Here is a 6,176-nt window from a genome sequence, read left to right as displayed (position 1 = left end):
TAAATAAATAACATGTAAGTACATAAGTAAAAGCTTACTGCACCTGGTATTCCCAGGCGGTCTCCATCCAAGTACTACCAGGCCCGACCCTGCTTAGCTTCCGAGATCAGACGAGATCGGGCGTTTTCAGGGTGGTGTGGCCGTAAGCGAAGAAAGCCGCAGCCAAAGACGTTTAAATAGTTGCCGTCATGGCAAGCCCTCCTAACATTCAATAGCCTCGCTCCACTATCCGTAATTGCATTTCAGTTATCGACAAACTCATTTGAATTGGGCGAAATTACAATGTTACTAGTCAGAATGACAATTCAAGATAACTGCAATTTGAAACTGACGAGTAAGAAGGATGAATCAAGACATCTGAAAACATGCTTTCACTTGTCACAATAACTTTAAAGATATCCATAATGACATCACAAGTATGGCCATTCGAATCGTCGCACATACCGAATGATCAGCTATTTATGACGTCTGTAATTCCGTTTTGGCTAGTGAAAATGGTATTTTCATATATCTGAATTTGAATTATTCCTAGTTAAATCCGCTGTGCCTGACGTGACTGCGATGCCAGGCTTCGCAATGTACATTGGGCTTCTGCTTACAGATTGAACTGGCTATGTTAATGGCTCGGGGTAGCTGATTCTTTATGAGAATTGAACTTTGTCGGACGTACGTTCTGTAGTTCTTGCAACGACCTTCGGCATACACTTATTGCACGTCGCTTTGGTTAAAACGGCTTGCCTGATAAAATATTGGAAAAATGTATGCAAACGTAATGTTTTGCAAAGCTTGTGCGATCACGTATGGCTTTACAAATGGCAGTAGCCGCCCCCTCTGAAAAAAGTAAGAAAATGCTACGGAGTGGAAAGAGATGGGGCGAAACAGTCGTCGTGTTGTTTTAGACAGGGAAGTCTAAGCATTACATAATGTAATAATGTAATGTAATGGAAGTCAACAGCTCGTTTCTCGCACCGGCCGCAGCATTGAAAACCCTGACGAAGTCGCGTCACCCTGGTTAAATGAGTTACACTCACTTGCAATTTAAAAATGCGGGCAACCCATTAAATTTTAAAAGGACTTGCCATATGCCGTTGCAATGCGACTGACCTGCAGCAAAGTTGTTTCCGTGGATTTTACGCACTTTTCTTACACTTACACCGCTTCACGGTCTATAGGCGCCGCGGCGCCATCGAGTACATTCTACTTTCTCACAGCAACATCAGGGGAGAGCGCGAACGCAGTCCCCCACTAGCAGAAATTATGCGGTCGAGATTCCCACATTTGGGGAATTCGCAGGGGTCAGCATGACCGAAGTGCAATGGCCGAGCCTCGCCCTGGGTGAACCACCTTCGTGATCATGGTATCTCCCCCGCCAGGTAAGTATGAGTTGTGCACCTCTCGGAATCTGTCCCTGCGCCACGCCGTGACTTTCACATACGTGGTTAGCACACCGTTCCAGTTGCGCAGCTCTCCAAGGCGCACAATGACGGCGAGCGAACTGTCCGATCTCACTACCTGTGACAGAATGCTGGCGCTCCTTAATATTTATACTATTACATAAAAATGCAACTTAAAAAAAAAAAAAAAAAAAAATTTATATATATATATATATATATTTCCCTCTGTGCCTCGCAGTAGCCTACACATTCTCAGAAGCATCCATACAGGACAGAGCGAGTGGTAAACGGAATTCCCCTACGCAGCATTCCCTGGTGAGAGGCCATTAACATTAGTTCTTCCTTCTTTTTCATCGAGTATGCACACACGTAATTCGCAAATGAACGCATGGGGAACGCAAAAATGCACAGTTAAGCGAACTCCTGGGCCCCGTATCAGGACGCAGGGTTAGCCGGATAAGTGTACCGAGGAAACCCCGGCAGCCCTCGCGAATCAGGAACATGGACTGAAGTGGATACAGTTCTTCCTGGTATTGACTCGGCGCAGTTACAGAGCAGACTCGACTCGGTAAGCCTGTTTTCTGAAATACCCCCCTTCTCTCTCATTCTGAAACAACAAAAACGAAAAACGCTTTTGACAGAAACCGAAGCGTGCTGACGCCATTAGCTTTGAACTGTGGCTGGATATCTAAGACACGTTGATGTTTTATTTTACTTTGCACAGTTCCGGTATTCCAGCTTAAATCGTGTGAGAGATCGCCCCCAAGTGTGACAACGCAAAATAAATAATAAATAAATAAACATGTAAGTACATAAGTAAAAGCTTACTGCACCTGGTATTCCCAGGCGGTCTCCCATCCAAGTACTAACCAGGCCCGACCCTGCTTAGCTTCCGAGATCAGACGAGATCGGGCGTTTTCAGGGTGGTGTGGCCGTAAGCGAAGAAAGCCGCAGCCAAAGACGTTTAAATAGTTGCCGTCATGGCAAGCCCTCCTAACATTCGATAGCCTCGCTCCACTATCCGTAATTGCATTTCAGTTATCGACAAACTCATTTGAATTGGGCGAAATTACAATGTTACTAGTCAGAATGACAATTCAAGATAACTGCAATTTGAAACTGACGAGTAAGAAGGATGAATCAAGACATCTGAAAACATGCTTTCACTTGTCACAATAACTTTAAAGATATCCATAATGACATCACAAGTATGGCCATTCGAATCGTCGCACATACCGAATGATCAGCTATTTATGACGTCTGTAATTCCGTTTTGGCTAGTGAAAATGGTATTTTCATATATCTGAATTTGAATTATTCCTAGTTAAATCCGCTGTGCCTGACGTGACTGCGATGCCAGGCTTCGCAATGTACATTGGGCTTCTGCTTACAGATTGAACTGGCTATGTTAATGGCTCGGGGTAGCTGATTCTTTATGAGAATTGAACTTTGTCGGACGTACGTTCTGTAGTTTTGCAACGACCTTCGGCATACACTTATTGCACGTCGCTTTGGTTAAAACGGCTTGCCTGATAAAATATTGGAAAATGTATGCAAACGTAATGTTTTGCAAAGCTTGTGCGATCACGTATGGCTTTACAAATGGCAGTAGCCGCCCCTCTGAAAAAAGTAAGAAAATGCTACGGAGTGGAAAGAGATGGGGCGAAACAGTCGTCGTGTTGTTTTAGACAGGGAAGTCTAAGCATTACATAATGTAATAATGTAATGTAATGGAAGTCAACAGCTCGTTTCTCGCACCGGCCGCAGCATTGAAAACCCTGACGAAGTCGCGTCACCCTGGTTAAATGAGTTACACTCACTTGCAATTTAAAAATGCGGGCAACCCATTAAATTTTAAAAGGACTTGCCATATGCCGTTGCAATGCGACTGACCTGCAGCAAAGTGTTTTCCGTGGATTTTACGCACTTTTCTTACACTTACACCGCTTCACGGTCTATAGGCGCCGCGGCGCCATCGAGTACATTCTACTTTCTCACAGCAACATCAGGGGAGAGCGCGAACGCAGTCCCCCACTAGCAGAAATTATGCGGTCGAGATTCCCACATTTGGGGAATTCGCAGGGGTCAGCATGACCGAAGTGCAATGGCCGAGCCTCGCCCTGGGTGAACCACCTTCGTGATCATGGTATCTCCCCCGCCAGGTAAGCATGAGTTGTGCACCTCTCAGAATCTGTCCCTGCGCCACGCCGTGACTTTCACATACGTGGTTAGCACACCGTTCCAGTTGCGCAGCTCTCCAAGGCGCACAATGACGGCGAGCGAACTGTCCGATCTCACTACCTGTGACAGAATGCTGGCGCTCCTTAAAAATGCAACTTAAAAAAAAAAAAAAAAAAATTTTATAATTAAATATTTCCCTCTTGCTCGCAGTAGCCTACACATTCTCAGAAGCATCCATACAGGGCGAAGCGAGTGGTAAACGGAATTCCACCCTACGCAGCATTCCCTGGTGAGACGCCATTAAACATAGTTCTTCTTCGTTTTCATCGAGTATGACACAACATAATTCGCAAATGAAACGCATGGGGAACGCAAAAATGCACAGTTAAGCGAACTCTGGGCCCCGTATCAGGACGCAGGGTTAGCGGATAAGTGTACCGAGGAAACCCCGGCCAGCCCTCGCGATCAGGAACATGGACTGAAGTGGATACAGTCTTCCTGGTATTGCTCGGCGAGTTAAGAGCAGATCGACTCGGTAAGCCTGTTTTCTGAAATACCCCCTTCATCTCCATTCTGAAACAACCAAAAACGAAAAACGCTTTTGAAGAAACGAAGGTGCTGACGCCATACTTTGAACTGTGGTGGATACTAAGACACGTTGATTGTTTATTTTACTTTGCACAGTTCCGGTATTCCAGCTTAAATGTGTGAGAGATCGCCCCCAAGTGTGACAACGCAAAATAAATAAATAAATAAATAAACATGTAAGTACATAAGTAAAAGCTTACTGCACCTGGTATTCCCAGGCGGTCTCCCATCCAAGTACTAACCAGGCCCGACCCTGCTTAGCTTCCGAGATCAGACGAGATCGGGCGTTTTCAGGGTGGTGTGGCCGTAAGCGAAGAAAGCCGCAGCCAAAGACGTTTAAATAGTTGCCGTCATGGCAAGCCCTCCTAACATTCAATAGCCTCGCTCCACTATCCGTAATTGCATTTCAGTTATCGACAAACTCATTTGAATTGGGCGAAATTACAATGTTACTAGTCAGAATGACAATTCAAGATAACTGCAATTGGAAACTGACGAGTAAGAAGGATGAATCAAGACATCTGAAAACATGCTTTCACTTGTCACAATAACTTTAAAGATATCCATAATGACATCACAAGTATGGCCATTCGAATCGTCGCACATACCGAATGATCAGCTATTTATGACGTCTGTAATTCCGTTTTGGCTAGTGAAAATGGTATTTTCATATATCTGAATTTGAATTATTCCTAGTTAAATCCGCTGTGCCTGACGTGACTGCGATGCCAGGCTTCGCAATGTACATTGGGCTTCTGCTTACAGATTGAACTGGCTATGTTAATGGCTCGGGGTAGCTGATTCTTTATGAGAATTGAACTTTGTCGGACGTACGTTCTGTAGTTCTTGCAACGACCTTCGGCATACACTTATTGCACGTCGCTTTGGTTAAAACGGCTTGCCTGATAAAATATTGGAAAAATGTATGCAAACGTAATGTTTTGCAAAGCTTGTGCGATCACGTATGGCTTTACAAATGGCAGTAGCCGCCCCCTCTGAAAAAAGTAAGAAAATGCTACGGAGTGGAAAGAGATGGGGCGAAACAGTCGTCGTGTTGTTTTAGACAGGGAAGTCTAAGCATTACATAATGTAATAATGTAATGTAATGGAAGTCAACAGCTCGTTTCTCGCACCGGCCGCAGCATTGAAAACCCTGACGAAGTCGCGTCACCCTGGTTAAATGAGTTACACTCACTTGCAATTTAAAAATGCGGGCAACCCATTAAATTTTAAAAGGACTTGCCATATGCCGTTGCAATGCGACTGACCTGCAGCCTGGATATCTAAGACACGTTGATGTTTTATTTTACTTTGCACAGTTCCGGTATTCCAGCTTAAATCGTGTGAGAGATCGCCCCCAAGTGTGACAACGCAAAATAAATAAATAAATAAACATGTAAGTACATAAGTAAAAGCTTACTGCACCTGGTATTCCCAGGCGGTCTCCCATCCAAGTACTAACCAGGCCCGACCCTGCTTAGCTTCCGAGATCAGACGAGATCGGGCGTTTTCAGGGTGGTGTGGCCGTAAGCGAAGAAAGCCGCAGCCAAAGACGTTTAAATAGTTGCCGTCATGGCAAGCCCTCCTAACATTCAATAGCCTCGCTCCACTATCCGTAATTGCATTTCAGTTATCGACAAACTCATTTGAATTGGGCGAAATTACAATGTTACTAGTCAGAATGACAATTCAAGATAACTGCAATTTGAAACTGACGAGTAAGAAGGATGAATCAAGACATCTGAAAACATGCTTTCACTTGTCACAATAACTTTAAAGATATCCATAATGACATCACAAGTATGGCCATTCGAATCGTCGCACATACCGAATGATCAGCTATTTATGACGTCTGTAATTCCGTTTTGGCTAGTGAAAATGGTATTTTCATATATCTGAATTTGAATTATTCCTAGTTAAATCCGCTGTGCCTGACGTGACTGCGATGCCAGGCTTCGCAATGTACATTGGGCTTCTGCTTACAGATTGAACTGGCTATGTTAATGGCTCGGG

General features: G+C 44.4%; 6 non-coding genes across 6 annotated transcripts; all 6 read right to left on the bottom strand.

Moving 5' to 3' along the window:
• Positions 1 to 31: 31 nt before the first annotated feature.
• LOC135246624 (5S ribosomal RNA) lies at positions 32 to 148 on the bottom strand. Its single transcript, XR_010327817.1, has one exon. It is a non-coding gene; the product is annotated as a 5S ribosomal RNA (ribosomal RNA).
• A 1,069-nt stretch (positions 149 to 1,217) lies between these two features.
• Positions 1,218 to 1,381, bottom strand: LOC135246625 (U1 spliceosomal RNA). Its single transcript, XR_010327818.1, has one exon. It is a non-coding gene; the product is annotated as a U1 spliceosomal RNA (small nuclear RNA).
• Positions 1,382 to 2,215: 834 nt separating this feature from the next.
• LOC135246623 (5S ribosomal RNA) lies at positions 2,216 to 2,334 on the bottom strand. The gene has a single exon (XR_010327816.1). It is a non-coding gene; the product is annotated as a 5S ribosomal RNA (ribosomal RNA).
• A 1,066-nt stretch (positions 2,335 to 3,400) lies between these two features.
• On the bottom strand, positions 3,401 to 3,564 carry LOC135246621 (U1 spliceosomal RNA). Its single transcript, XR_010327814.1, has one exon. It is a non-coding gene; the product is annotated as a U1 spliceosomal RNA (small nuclear RNA).
• Positions 3,565 to 4,356: 792 nt separating this feature from the next.
• Positions 4,357 to 4,475, bottom strand: LOC135246622 (5S ribosomal RNA). Its single transcript, XR_010327815.1, has one exon. It is a non-coding gene; the product is annotated as a 5S ribosomal RNA (ribosomal RNA).
• A 1,101-nt stretch (positions 4,476 to 5,576) lies between these two features.
• LOC135246620 (5S ribosomal RNA) lies at positions 5,577 to 5,695 on the bottom strand. Its single transcript, XR_010327813.1, has one exon. It is a non-coding gene; the product is annotated as a 5S ribosomal RNA (ribosomal RNA).
• Positions 5,696 to 6,176: the final 481 nt, after the last annotated feature.

The sequence above is a fragment of the Anguilla rostrata genome, unplaced genomic scaffold (genome assembly GCF_018555375.3).
Source record: "Anguilla rostrata isolate EN2019 unplaced genomic scaffold, ASM1855537v3 scaf0601, whole genome shotgun sequence".
NCBI classification, from domain to species: domain Eukaryota; kingdom Metazoa; phylum Chordata; class Actinopteri; order Anguilliformes; family Anguillidae; genus Anguilla; species Anguilla rostrata.
Note: the sequence above shows the minus strand (reverse complement) of the source record. Positions and strands in the feature narration are given on the sequence as shown.